A 16,226-nucleotide genomic window follows, 5' to 3' on the forward strand; every position below is an offset into this window, starting at 1 on the left:
ATTGTACATGAATAGAACTCACATCACCCACTACCCTACAAAATCAGTATGCATCATTCTGAACAAAAGTATTCAAATATGTTAAGAACACATGGTCACTAGAGTAAGACAATGTACAAAACCATAGATACTATCCTTTTTAATCAAGTCCTTAAGTAAAAAAAGTAATATGGCTGCTTGTGTTCTTTTCATAAGCTTCTGCAAGACAAAAACATATATAGAAAAGCTGGTTGCTCATCTATTATCAGCTGTAAAAGAAAAGAAAAAAACAAAAGCAGACATAATGAAATCTTCAGGTATCAAATTTCTGAAGTCATGTTTTATTAAAAAAAAAAAGTATCATAATCATGTCAGGAGCACAGCCTAGTTATCTGTCACATCCCCACCTCTGTGGAGCTGAAGTGCCGTGTGCTTTCATGTCCTCTTGCTCCCTTTCACACGTACACTTGACCTGCTGCCGCCCCCGCGTTCCGCAGTAATTGACACTGCAGCAAGAGGCAGGCAGGAGCACGAGCTGGAGTTTCCCAGCTGATGATGTGTCCCTCACTAATGGTTTGGCAGGTCAGGCAGATGGACTTTTGTACCGCTCAGCCCCAGCCTCAAAGGGAGCCGCTGGATGCTCCATTCCTCCTGCTGCTGCCCGGTGCCAGCAGCTCTGCACTTCATTTCTGCAGCGTGGTGCTTGATGCATTAGTGCCCACGACTCATCCAGAGAATGAGATGCAGGATGCACTGATAGAGATGGCAGCAGCTTCGGAGTATGTAGGCTTTTGATTCTCTCTGACTTTGTGGCTTACTAAGATACTGATGTGAAGGCTCAGAAAGGAATCTCTGTATGCAGATCAAAACCTCTTAAACTTTAAAATGGATATTTTTCTTTGTTGTGTTTTTTTTTTTTTCCTTTGTTTGGATTTTGAGGAGATTATTGGTTGGTTGGTTGTTTTTGACGCAGTTATGTGTCCATCATAAAAGATTAAAAAAAAAAGTCTAAGAAGATCAGAATCAACTCTTTATTTAAAATTAAAACATTGTTTTCATATTCACTTTGTAGATTGTCTTTTCATACAAATATCCTGAGTCATATCAGGTGCATCACTTTTCTGTTTTCTGTTGCTAAGAATTGCAACAAAGTACAAAGCACTAAGTACTTTTTTTTTCAAAAGAGAATATTTTTTGAATTCCCAATACCTATAAAGATGAAAAGCCTAGTAACAAAGTCTCTGTAGACTTTGTCTCTACTCAGCTATTTGTGTCATAAGCACTTTCATATGAGTTACTAGAACAGTTTTAATTAAAGTTCAGTGACAAATCCATGCATACTCCTTTTATACCTTCCTGCACTCTTTACACTTATGCTTTTTGAAGTGTACCCAATTCAAATGTTATGTTCCTGTCCCTCTAAAACAATTAGCTACTTTTAGATGCTTTCAGGTTCCAGAACTTCTTGTTTTCACTGATCAAAAACTTACATTTCTGGAGTGAAACAGAAGCACTCTGTTCAATACAGCATAAGCTTTGCTCCATCCTGCACCATACTACACATTACTCACTGGGGCACAACAACAGTGCACAGAAAATACAAGGCAGAAAGTGAAGGATGCAGTTCTGTTGATAACATTTTGATGGAATACCAGCACTCAAAATAAAATACAGACTCAGCTCAACAGTGAGTCATACATTTGAAAGTGAATAGGAAATTTGAGTAGGCAGAAAGTAATGATCAATGTGAGAATTTTACAGGAGGAAGGAATTTTACTTTTAAGTCCCGCTTAAAGTCTGAAAAGGCTTTGAAAAGTTGTGTGAATTATGAAGTAAATTATATTCTCCCACTTTTTCGTTAATAAACAGGAAGGGTAGTTATCATCCTGTTCCTTTTTTCTAGTTGCAGAAATTCACAATTTCACCAAGTAGCAAGATAGAAAATCTTAGCAGGAGAAATAGAAAATAAAATATTTATTCCCAGACTGTGGTCAATTTGTACAATGCTGATGGTCTGTGAAACCACACAAACAGATCACAGAGCACCCAGAATTCCACAATTAAAGAGGAACTTGCGGGTGGACCATTTTCACCATCTTCTTAAGCATAAATTCCTGGTAAATGTCTGTACTACCCCTGTATCCTGCATGAAATTTTGGCAAGGTTGGGTGGGGCTTTGAGCAACCTGGCCTAGGGAAAGGTGTCCTTGCCTGCTGCTGGGTGGTTGGACCTGGATGATCCTTAATGCCCTTTCCAGCCAACCCATTATATGATTCAAAAAACCACCCTCACCCAAACCCAAATCCAAGAAAACAAGAAACAAAAACAACCAAACCAAAAAACCCACAAAACAATGGAATTTCATAACACAGTTTTATAACACTAACATAAACCATTTCATAACACTAAAGATTCTGGATTTAGGATTCATATTTCAAGCTTTGATAAGAAAATGGATGTCTTTTGAAAATAGAATATATGGAAGTATGCTCCAAATGCAAATTAATATACAAGCAAAAAACTATTGCTGTTTGACTGTACTTTTGGTTGTCATTTTCTCTGATTTCAATGCACTGAACCATTTTCTAGCCTAATGGTAAATTAAGAGAAAAGGTGAAAAAAAAAAAAAAAGAAAAAGAAAAAAGGAAAAAAGCTATTTAAATGCACTTAGAGAAATTGAGCCCTTAGCTTTTTTTCCCCATCAGATAGAATCTACTTTAGAGAATAAAATATCCTTGTGTATTTTTCACTTTCACAGTTTTTTACTCACATACAAAAATTCAGAGGTTAGAGAAAGAACATGGTTTATTCAATGCAACTGGGTTTAGATCATGTCAAGCATAAAGGTAGTGTAACATAAAAGTAGAGGACCACTGGAAATATGACCCCTGGAAAAATAATATTCGAATTGGGAAAAGAGACAGTGAGACTGCATCTCTCTTCATTCTTTTATCCTGCCATGAAAATACAAAGGAGAAAGTAAAATAAAAGTGTTTCCAGAACAAATGTCTTCCATAATGTTTCCTGCATGTTTTAGTGGATAATTGTAGCCAGAGAATTCTAACTGGCAGTAGAATATCCACAAAGGCAGCAAGGAAAGGATAGAAGGGTTTGTTTGGTTCTTTATGTCTCATTGTGCAACACATTAAAGGTACAAAGAGAATTTTATTGTGTGTTCAATTGTATAAGTCCCTGAAATAGCAAAAGAATGATTTGTATTAAAAATCAAGATTTCCTTTGAAACAGAACATCTAAGACAAGGCAAAAGCCTATAATGGAGCCTGTTAATATAACTCCTAGAAATCAACCTCCCACTCAGAGTATGGACAACATCCAATCGATATTTCATTTCAAATTTAGATCACAGTGAAGTACAGAATATCTCTGACCTGTCTTCACAATTTGTTGCAGCCTTTGATTACTCTCATTGTCATTTTTTTTTCCTAAAATCTATTAATAATTTGCCTTGTTGTAGCTCATGTTCATAGCCTGTAATATCTTTATGGTTCACCTCTGAGAAGAATTTGGCTCTACCTTTTTTGCATTTTGCTCCTGAATGTTTGAAACCACCTTCCTTTCATTTTCTCTTTTCCATACTGACAAAGTCAGGTGCATTAGTATTTTCTTCCTTTTAGTTGAATGTCTTGTATTCCAGACCCCTAAACAGCTCAGTGGCCCTTCACTGACTAATTCCTTTATTCCAGTATTTCTTGAGTACTGGGGAAATCAAAATGGGAATGATATTTTGGATGCTGCACTCTTAGTGCCAGATGAATGCCAGAATAGACTCTGGCCTATTAGCTCCATAGAGCTTATATTCTTCATGTCTGCCAGGACACACTCTTAAGTAAGATTTCACTTGGCCACTGGGACACCTCAAACCTATTTTTAAAAACTAGTTACTAGCCAGTATGTCCCCAGCATTTGCAGGATGTTGCATTCAGCTTTGTTAAACTTCATAAAATCTCTGCCAGCTTCCCTCAGTTTGATACCTTCTGAATATGGTATTGCACTTCATCCCATTTTATGGCCAGCAATGAAGACATTAAATGACATCAGTCTCAATATCAGCCCTTGAAAATTACTAAGATTCATTTATTTTTCCCAAACTGAATGTTACCATACCCCACATATGAGATCAAGACATAATGCGGCTGTGGTGTTTCTTCAAGATGAAAATAAAGACACAGACTGTAAATATTATTTTATAAGAAATCATTGAATACATGCAGAGGATTTATTCATTTGGTCTCCAATGTGTCCCTCCTATACCAAATATAGATTTTCTCAGTACTGTTCAACATCCTTCTACCATTAAGAAATTACAACCAACTTTTTAATCCCTTGTGTCAGGAGTTTGATGTTTCAGTGTTCCATATGCCTTTTATTGACAAGGTTCGAGGACCTTAGTTAGTTGATATACTCAACCAAATGGAAGAATTATCCCTTCATGAGACTGCTTACTGTATGGGATATGGGAAGATAGTTATTCATATTGTATTCATATCCTAAGCATAAATAAGCATCCTGTAGCTTTCACTGGGGATGAAGAAAAAGTAGCAGAATGATAAGTCTGAGCTAATAAATATCAATTAATGGTGTCACAGGGATTTGGGGTATCTCAGTTTGAGGGCAAAGTACTTTTTTAAATGTTATGTATACATATGATTTATACAGTCAAGACTGATTAAACCAGAGTGTTCAATCACGGTTGATTTCCATTTTCATGTACTATGTTCTAGATAAGCCAAGACTTCAGGCACAGAAGTTCTAATTAGAATTAGCAACGCTTCTTCATGTGGGACATCACTGCAGTGTGTCAGAGAACACTCATGGCAAACTTATATTGCTGTTGGTAAAATAAAATGACTCCGCTGATGCAGCATAAACTACAAGTATGAAAACACACTGTGTTGATATGACTGAAATGTCTCTAGAAAATTCTGTCGAATTAACTGTGCTACTTGTAAGGAGCAGTGTAGGCTTGACCTTAGGGATGGATACGTTTTATCTTTACATACCCCCCTGGATTTTTGTGTGTGTGAGTTTGTGTGTGCATACATACGTATACCTGTGTGTGTATGCTTTATTCGGAGCAATATTGTATTGTTTAGTATAACTTTATTATTTGTAAATTACTACAAGATTTTGAAAACTGCATTGTCAAATTATTAAGTGCCTTCAGCATGATGTAGCGTAGTGATAACAGTTGCAAGTCCAGGTCAAGCATGGAAAACTCCCATGACTCCAGTATCTAACATGTTTATAAAGTGAAGAAATTTTTAAAATTCATTTTAACTGATGCTCAGCTAAGAAAGTATATTATAATTACAAAAGTATTGAGCCTTTTTTTTTTCTCCTTTGGTTCAGAAAACTTAGTTACATTTTGTGGCCTATTTCATTGCTATGTCTGGTTAATTCAGTCATGTTTCATTACTCTATTGACACAGCAGAACATAATCTTACAGGTACAACTGAATGTGTCAAGTCAAAATTATGGTACAACAGCCTGGGAAATTAAATAATTTCTTTTTCTTTCATGTTAAAAAAAGACAGAGATTTAATAAAGGTCTAAAAACATTCAGTTAAAATTATATTTAAAACATTAAATTTGTAATCTGTTATGGTTCATGTGCAAAACATTACATCTCCAGGCAAACCCAGAGTGAAAGTGCAGTTTCTGCTTTGTTGTTAATAAGGGAAATACACAGAAGTCTGGCAGGCTTCCCATGCTTGGGAATATGTGACTTAAATCTGATCCATTCAGCAAGTCCCTGTTCAACATCTACTGAAGTCATGCAGCTCCATGTGATTGCAAAGGGAAGAGAATTGCCACTTCACACAAAAATCTACCTCAGCTGCTCTCACTTCAAGGCAGATGTGCCGAACGAGCTGCATGCAAAATTTAAGAAAAATAAAGAAATTATATCACTGTAGGGATACAGTGATTTAAAGATAATGCCCAAAGTGGTACATTTTTACTGTTACCTATGTTGTGGAAGGCTCTTTGTCTTTTATCTTCAAGAAAAGTTGAAGAGTAGCAGAAACATGGGAGATGGTGAATTACTTTCTTGATGGCAGCACAACAAAGAATAAAACAAAAATTGATTTACAATATTTCAGTTTCATGGAAATTCACTTTTGGGAACTTTTTGCTTTTTCTTTCTGTCTGGCTATTGTTACACTTCTGAGAGACAAGTAAAAATTATGCTGATGGCAGAAACACTTAATGTAAATGTCCAAGAGGAATAATGTACCAAAAGGTGGCAGAGTCACAGTTACAACAATGTTGCATTTTCTTGTGTGACTGTAAAAAAATGACCTTATATATATGGGAGTCCATGTTGACATCAATGCTGAAAACCTTCTCTTTCTATTCTCTTTCTGGATAAATCTCTAAACTTAAATACTTTTGACTTCAAAAATGTGCCTCAGCAATGTTTTTACTGTATTTACTGACAGTAGCCTAATCAATCTTCTTAGCTAGCACTTTGGAATCTAGTGAAACAGTAGAAAATCAGGATTCTTTTCTCATTTAAATGCGACTTATTGTAGAGAGCTGATGTTTTGCTTTTTTCATAAAGACACTTTAGCACTTGCAATTTTCTCTCTGTCTGTTCTTTTTAAGAAAGCAACCAACAAAAGTTGAGTATTTTACCAAACAATGAACAAATTCATTTTTCTAGTGAATACTCTTCAATAAAAGTTGGCTTTCTTTAGCTTTGCTATATTAAAACCAGTGTTGGAGTTACAACCAACAGACTCCCCATGAACAAATCTTCCTGAGTTATTAATTTGCATTTCTCAGCAATCTTTCTGACCTCAAGACACCATCTTGCCTGGGATTCATCCTGTGGAGTTTATATTGTCAAAATTCTGTTTTAATATGGATGTCATAAAAAATTAAAATTTTGAAGAATGTTACTCTTTCATAAATGCCAAGGTAACTAGTTGAAAGTTATGGTCTCTATGATCTAATACCACTCTAGAAGATTTTTGTCTCAATAAGTTAACAGCATGAGCCAAAGGCTGCAAAGATAATGGGACAGTATATTCCAAAACGATAGTGAAAATGGACAGCAAAGGTGGTTATATAAGTTGCCCATACGATATTTTCAATAAAACTGTGAAACATGATCCAAGGTTCATACTAATTTTTTTGTGTCTCATGGACAGAGATACTAACTTCACTTTCCAAAAAGTGTGTTACTTGAGAATACAGCAGCCAAAAATATACAGTCACGCAATAAATGCTGGTGTATTAACTATAATAAGAAGTTCTGTTATAAAAATCACAAGGTTAATTGGATTTCAAGACCATTATTTTAATGTGATTTCTTTGTGCCAGGTTATCTATAATATATCTGTGTTGAGAAGGAGGAAAAAGGTAACTAGAATATAAAAAAAGGTGCTATATTAGCTAAGAAGTCAAATCTGGACTGTTATTTAGTAAGAATCTTCATGCTGTTTAAAATGTGTTATGAAGATACTGCTCAATAGGAAGATTATATGTCTGACTACCTGTATATGTCACTGCTTATGTTAAAAATTGAGATATAATAAACTTAAAAGATCCCAAGTAAACATACTATTCTAGAAAGTCACATAAGGACTGTGGAGCTTAAGTTGGTTTGTGGTAAGCATACAGAGGCAAAAAACCTTTCATGAAGTGACAATGCCCTGTTGTGACCAATGAACAATAAAGAAAAAATAAAGAAATATATCTTCAACTTCCACAAATACTGTGCACTCAACACATCTAGAAGTAGAATATTAAGAAGCAATGTATGGTACCTATGAAACGGGCTGAGCAAAGTGATGCAGGAATTCCAGAAGATAGAATAAGGGTAGGTAGCCTTGTGAAGTAGGTCTAGACCACAAAAACAATAACACCCTCTGACCATCTCTAGGGTCTCCTGCTCTTTTCCATAAAACTTCAATAACTAAACTGCTTTTTGAAGTGAAATTTAAAATATTGCTGGCTGAAGATGACATTTGGAAAGATTAGATCTAAATTAATTGTGGAACAAAATATTCTTTGATTTTGAATCTGACGGTTTTAATTTACATAAAACTTTTTTTAAAGTTCACCTTTTGGCACTCTTTTGATCTAAAAGATGCCTGTGCTCCAGTCCACCTAGAGACTGTGACTGTGACTCCAGCTGTAGTCCAGCTCAACCCACAGTGAATTCAGTTCTTATCTCAGTACTCTCCTTCCCCTCTAACGAATATAAAAAGTCCACATCAAATGTATATGGTGTAAATGTTAGATTAGAACACTTTTATTCCCTGTGATTTATAAGAAAGGATAACCTTCTGATGCTATGACCTGCTTCTGAAGGTGAGGGTAACTGAGGTACTTATTAATAGATCCCTTGGAGTGGATTAGAGTGAAACAACGTTGAATGAATGGTGTTTATTTCTATATAGCAAGTTTATTTCAGAATAAAATTTGCAATGGAAAGGAGGTGTGTAGCCGTTTTTGTTATTATATTGTTATATTGTATGGTTATTATATATTAAAGACATACAGAAATATAAAAGTATAAAAATATTGCTTAAGAAAACACATACGGAAAAGAAAGAGAAAGAAAGGATACGAGCATATAGTGGAGAGGAAAGATATTACCATCCATAGATCCAGGGACAAGACTTGATTGTTGCAATTTCAGTGTCTGTTGGTTGAGGTGATGGCCACAAGCTTGATCCATCAGGGTTGGGGTAAGACAACAAAACCCAAAGTTCAATGGGTTACACACGCTCAGGTACAGGTGGGAATGCCCAGCAACTTCCAACAGTGAGGGAAGTTTTACAGTGTCTGATGTAACACTGCAGATCGTCCACAGTCCTCTGGTGCAAGGCTCTAGAAATGAGTCTGGGGGCAGTTAGGGGTCTTTGATGGGTTATGAATCCTTCTAAGGCACAGCAGCTGCCTCTCATGTCACTGTAGCCAGTCATGCCCCATCAGAAGGGATGAACACCTTCAGGTCTTTGTGTGAATGTGAATGTCCTGATCCTTCCCCGGAGGGGGCACTTTTACACCTGAGGCAGTTGTGTAAGGGAAGACATTGACAAGATAAAAAAGTATTATCCTGCCTCTGCAGGATCCTTTTCTTACATTTTCCCTTACCGAGCTAAAACGCCAGCTTGTTGCTGAGCACAGGCTGGTTTGGCACAGTCATCCTCCGGTGGTGGGTGTGCATCCCCTCCTCACCTGGGCCCTCCCTATCAGATCAGAGCTCTCACCATCACACACAAAAAACTCTTCTACCCCCCTTGAGCTGGGGTGTGCAAACCTGGCCCCATCAAAGCACCCTCTGCTGTTGCAAATGGCCAATTTTTTGAGTCATTACACCTTTAACATTTCAATCTCTTAGACCTGACACACCTCAGAATAAATGATACCCACACCATTTCTGTAAGGTGATTGTAGCTGGATGTTTACTGTGGACAAGATATATCCTAGTCAGCCACCTTCTATTTTTTCACTAAAAAGAAGGAAGTGATACAGGATAAGGATAAACCATGCAATTACAGGAATGCTGTCCAAATCTTAGTAGCTACAAAATGTTATTTATAAACCATTTACCAAGGAACTTTGTCCCTCTACCATCTCTTAGATTAATTTTTCTACAAGTAATTGGCAGTTATTGCTTTATTATTTGAATTAATTTGTTTCATTATTCTTCAGTTAATTAGATGTCAATTTAAAATCAATTTGGCTGGAAACAAAATGCCTTAGAGTACAAAACATTAGATAATTTTTTATCTTGCATTAAAATGTTATAAAAGTTGACCCTTCCCATTACTGGCCAATAAAAATTTGATGGGCTGGGTTGTTTACAAGCTGTTCATACTCTTTCAAAGTTAGTTACAAATTAAAGCTTTGGTCAAGACAGCATTTTAAACAGATGAGAACAACCTTTGAAGATTGTCTATTTTTTTTTGCACCTTGCTCCTCAGCAAGTCTTCTTTCTGTACTCCTTTACTCCCTGTCAAAAAGCTTTTGAGAATTGACTGGTGACTGGAAAGATTATATAGGTAAAATTCTTCTTATATTTCACAATGATAAGGTCAAGTTAGGAGGTGGGAGCAGAATTCCTGTCTCCCATTCCCTCACGGGGTGCTGGAAGGAGTTACAGAAGATGTCCAGCCTCTACAGAACTTCATAGCACCTCCCTCCCTGTGAATGCCTCTGTCAGTTTTGAATAGGTGGCATGAGGCTGTGAATAAACAAAGCTTGACTTTTACATCCACATATTGGCTATTGTAAAGTATTTGTCAGATGCCCTTAGAGAAGAATTTCAGGGCTGTATATTATTTGCATTGTGATTTTGCTGATCAGTTCGATAAATTCTGATTTCCTGTGTGATCTGTTTTTGTCTCTTGACTCTTCTGACATAAACCGTGTATTTTAAGCTATTAAATACAAAAAATAGTAATACTCAAATTCTACTCTTCAGAGAAGTCTGCAAGAACAATCAGCTTTAAGAATGCTTAGGAAGAAGTCCTAAGTGCTGAAATATTCAGAGTTACACATCCTGACATTATTCCAAGATATTGTATATTACAACTCAGATCTTTTACTACCAGTAGTAGTTAGGTCTTATTTGCATAACTAAGGAAATTTAATTTTTTGTGACAAAATAAATTATAATATGAATGATTTCTGTACCATAGGGTTATTTCTTAGAAAAAAAAAAAAAAAAAAAGTAGGATGTTAGAGAAAGGCCAGCAATGGGATGAGAAAAAAAGATGCTGTACTGTCTAGCACTTAAAATGAAAAATTCCAAGTTCTTAATTTCTGAAGTACTAACTTTTTACCTAGGAGTAGATTTTGGCTTCTTAATATTGGAAGAGAAGGAACTTACAGTTGGGAAAAAATTACACAATTTTCAAGTTGTTTCAGATATTGCTTGATACTATTTCAGGAGTTGAAGACCTGCCAATGCAAAATTGTAGTACTAATACACCAGTCAAAATTGTATAAAACTATTGAGATCTTCAACAAAAGAAATACAATACATATTTTTTTCCTTGGGTTAAATGCACTGTGAAATTTATGAGGTATGCAAAATTTTGCATTACAGACATTATAATCCAACAAAGACATTTCATGTACAACTCTATTTGAAGTAGATAATAGCATCTGCCATGATATACACTGCTGAAGAGAAATGCATGCTTTTAAACATCAGGAAGAAAATTAATTTTCCTCTCTACAAGAGCTTTGGAGAAACATAAATGACACTTCATCATGTTTGGTTGTATTTTTTTTTTTTAATGAAATTCAAACATTTTAACAACTAAAAATCAGGTCTAGGGGTTTTTTAATGTACATTTTCTAAGGTGATTTTATTCCCATTAGAGATACCTAGCATTCACAAAAGAATGTTTACAGTTTAAATCCTTGTGAGAACATGCATTTAAATTTCAAAATAAAATCAAGATTCTCATACGATTTTTCTCTAAATATTACAGAGTATGATAACAATATTATAACAATTGAAAGTTTCAGAAGTCCAAAGGCAAATAGAGATCTCCAAAATTATTACTTTAATATCTATTTTCTGTTGATTACATTTCAGTTTACATTCTTTAGATTTCTGTAGCCTAAAACTTATGCTCTCATTATGTCATGGATGGCTGCAAAATAGACATCTAAACAGAATGTGATCTGCTGTTCATACAATCAAAAATAAATTTTAAATATTAACTGGGAGGATTTCCTCCTACTTGAATTTATCAAGCTCATGTACGGAATAAAGCGAGGAAACATCTGTTTTCTGTTTAGGGTCCAATTAATTTTTGATAGATGAAGTCTTCCCCTCAGAAACAGGTATGGAGTTAAATTCAATTAAGAGTATCCTGATGAAGACAAGGCCATTTCTAGTTTTAATATGAGTAACAAATCGTATTAAAAGCACCTGGAGGTTGTCAAACATATTATGTACTCTTGTATCGGATATAGTAACCATTTCTAATATTGAAACATACAGTCTGAGTTAAATCATCTAATGCCTTAGAGATAGATTCCATGTCAGGAACTTATTCCTCTTTCCTTGGACATTTTGACCTGATATCTTCTTGTGCTCTGATTGAGAAGACCGACTTTGCAAATTTTATTGTTTTAAAAAGTCCTTTCACTTTCTCTGTGGTAAAGAGATGAAGTGCACTGTAATGAAGAGAAAGCTGCAATCTTTCAGAGTTTCAGTCTGGCAATTGCAAAACAAAACAAAAAGTGATATTTCACAGGACTGGTTCTTCTATCATCTGTAAATGCATTGATTAACTTCTTTCCATTAACTTCTGACCTCAACATTAAGCATAAATAATGAAGTGACAGATGTTGACCACTGAAATGTGGTTCATTTTTCTTCCTTACCTTCCATTCTCCAAGTTGAAGCTTTCATAAAAGATTTGTAAAGGAAATGTACAGCGTAGTCTATATGCAAGTTTGCATGGAGTATGAATGAGGGTGTGTGTGCTTAAAAATATCAGAAGGAGTGTTACAGCAGGGTCTAGACAAGTGGTGAAGGTGCAACTTTCAGTCAAGAGACTGAAAGCAGCCACCCATGGATAGCAGCAAGGCATGGAGCCGAGTGTTGAAGATAAGCTACACAAGAGCTAAATCTGCAGCAGAGCTGTGGGGTAATCTCAAAGTGATACTGCTCAGCATGGCCCCGTGCCTTTGTCAAAAGCCTTAAAGGCTGCAAAGAGCAATGCCACTCAAGATGAGCCTAGAAGATATCAAAAGGGATCGAGGTGAATAATTTCTTGTCCTCCATTCCATCTTGTCTAATAATGATCAAAATATTAGAACATACATGTCTCATATTTTTGCAGTGAGTATGAAACTGAGTGCCAATTTGGTATTTCCTATGATAAAAATAATCTAATTCTTCTGTGTCATCTACTTTTAATTTTGTACATTATTTAAACATGCACACAGCATCAGGTTGATAAACCTGAAAAGCTGTCATATAAAAGGGATTTTTTTTTTTTTTGTCTTCATTGAGTTCTGTGTCACATCCTCAGAGGAATTTACTTATGCATTAACTGCACTTGCAAAATTAGTTCATTCAGTCCTTGCTTGTCTGGACTGGCAAGAGTGGAGAAAAATTCCATGACAGGAAGAGAATAATGTTTAAAATGCAGATACCCACACCAAGTATGAAGAGTTGTTAGAAGAGTGGAGCTTTTTTGCTTGCAGTTCCACTTCAACACAGAACTCTCATGCCCATGCACAGGGGCTAAATAAACTTTTTATAATTACTCTGAAATTCTTGAGTAATCCAGCATCAAAATATATGGATAAATATTAAATGTTTAAAGCTTTGTGAATTGAATTGTGTAGGAATGAAAATGAGTTAAATTTAAAAGCTGTTCATCACTTAAAGGCAACAGGACTTTTCTTTATAACATAACATTGCTCAATCAGCTGCTCCACAAAGAGTTTTAAGTGCTCTTTTTAAGCACCATCTGTAGATTACTGTCAAATAAAAAATACTTTATTATAAAGTATTAGAAAGATCACTGATCTGTCAGGTAAAATGATTGAGTTTCATCAATTCTTCCTGTCTCAGTGTTTGGTACTGGTTTTCCTCCTAGCAACAGAAAGATCAATGTTTCTCCTTTTAAAGTAAAGTAAAGTAAATTTTACTGTTTCTTACCCAGCAGTGATGCATCTTTCTGCCTATGGAAATAATTCTTTAAAATCATAAACTTACTCAACAATTATTAAACAAATCCAATAACTGATAGAGGACCCACAGGGAAAAATGAAATACCAAGGAACAATAAAACCCTGATGATATAAAGATGATCAAAAGCAGAAACATACATACTTATGAGTGTTCTTATCACTTCAATAGAAACTCATGGAGTGCTATGAATTACAGGATAAAAAAGCAGAGAAATCTCAGCTTACTGCCATGGATAATGCATTAGTAACAAAATCTTCTGAAGAAAGTACATAGTTTTGTTTTGTTTGCATTTCCGAAATTACCTGTGAAATTCTCACTCCTAAAAGAACATTTTTGACAAGTAAAAATGGTCTAGTCTACTTTAATAACACAGCAGCAAAGCCATTGGATCTGCATTCATGTAATAGAAGAAAGAATTTTGTCTAAATAGATACCTAAGATTTTGTACTTCTAAAAGTTGTGGAATCTTTTCTTACAAAAATTTGATAATAGTTATTATTTGATATTATTTGATAATGGTATTTATTTCTTTATATTTATTCTTTTCTATTTATTTCTTTATATTTATGGCAGTCATTTAAAAATGGACAAGAAAATGGTTTCAAGCATTGCTGCAGTGAAGCTTTCAATCACACGCCTGATAAATAGCTTTATAAATCTCTCAGCACACTTAAGGAAATAAAAGTTCTTGAGAGGCCTCTTCTTACATGCATTGCTGCCACATCTAGGAGAACAGCAATAGATGTTTGATGTGACTCAATAATATTTATATGACAGCTTCCAACAGGAAGTGCAAGAAAACAGTTTCTGTGAATGATGAAGGTGAAGGAGTTTAAAATATTGTCAGAGCAGCAAGATCAACATCCTTTTTCACAAAACTGCATAAGATCAAACCTTGCACAGTCAAAGTGGATCAGAACCTCTAGTGTATGATACATCTTGATTCAAAGGAATGATTCCAAGCTGGCAGTTTCATGAAATGAAGCAGGTATGAATAATGCAGACAGCAAATGAGTAATTAACATGCAGTTTATGTTTGTTAATCCCTCCTCTGACACATCATTAGGGACATTCTCGAGCTTTTGCCTTTTGATTTTACAAAGTCTTGTCAGAAAGTATGTTCCTTGGGAAGTTCTGTCTCGTCTAGAGAATCTGATTTGGAGCATCTACACAATCCAAAATACAAAATCAGCATCTCGTCCTCAGCAGCTTTACTCTGTACATTCTTCATAATTGGTGCTTTGGACCTTCTCATGTCATGCACCCTAAATCTTCCACTCAAGATTTCACTTTCTGCAGACTGATGCTTCTTCTTAAATAATCGTTTTATTCCCTGCCATTTCCTGCCTTAGACTACCTTCACTCCTACCTTTTAGCTCCAGCCTTTTATCCCAGCATTGGTTGTTTTTTTTTTAACAAGGTTTTTTGCCAGGCTTCTCATCTGTTCTCCCTTCTGAACTGCTCTCTGCTCACCAGCACACCCACAAAGGCACTGGACAGCCTTTGATCTGCCTGCTTTGCAAAATATAATTTTAACATTATTTGTATTTTAAACCCACAAACTGAGAGATTATGAAGTAACTATATTGATTGTAATGGTATTTCTGCTAGTTTTTTTTAGGACGCACTTCCTTCACAATGTTTAAAGTTCTCACTAAAAATCCTGCTGGAGTTATTAAAATAGTTTTTTTAAGAATTTGACCTCATTTGACTGTTCTTAAAGAAATTAAAAGGAAATACTGATCCTGAAGAAAATATTAAATATGTATCACATTCTTTATTGTTACACTTCTTTTTGTAAAAATATAAGCATATTGCTAGTTCATCTGAAGGTCATCAGCATCAGTAATCAAATACTTCACAGTTTTTATAAATCTCTAAGTTGCCAAGGTGCTGCTTCTGCAATACACAGAAACATTATTAACCCTCACAAGGCAAACACTTTGGCAATCAGTTTCAAGTCACAACCTGTAAATATTGCCAAATATGTATCTCATAATTATCAGAGTTTTAAGACTTAAAAAGTTATGCCCAAAGAATAGAGAAGAGCTGACCAGATAAAGTAGTTTGTGTCAGAACAGTAACGGAGGCCAGAAAAGTAAAGCTAAGAAATACACAAATGTTCATATGCATCATATTCTTTAACAGGCCAGTTCTGACATAACACTTTCAGTTCCTCTGGCCGAGTCACAGGGGTAGAAAGAGTAAAGCACAAAGAGATAGTGACTGGAGAGAAAACTGTGGATGCTAGAAGATGTGCCACAAGATTCACAAAGAGAAAACAATTAAAAGAAAGAGTCCCTCAGCCATAATATTGCACTGGGTTTTATGGTGTGTTCTGTGCCCTTGTCCTGCTCTCTGTCACAGCCCATAATCATCTCACTAAGATATTTGTTGCATTCAACACTAGAGGAGCATCTCTGATTTGGTAGACTCCTTGTTTTTCAAGGAGAGCACAATGTGACTCAAGGTGTCTTCAGCTTTCTATTTCCCCTCACAAGCATTAACTCCACACACCTCATATAAAATGAGTTGGTATTT

This window comes from Sturnus vulgaris, chromosome 2 (assembly GCF_052056855.1).
Source record: "Sturnus vulgaris isolate bStuVul1 chromosome 2, bStuVul1.hap1, whole genome shotgun sequence".
In the NCBI taxonomy this organism is placed as follows: domain Eukaryota; kingdom Metazoa; phylum Chordata; class Aves; order Passeriformes; family Sturnidae; genus Sturnus; species Sturnus vulgaris.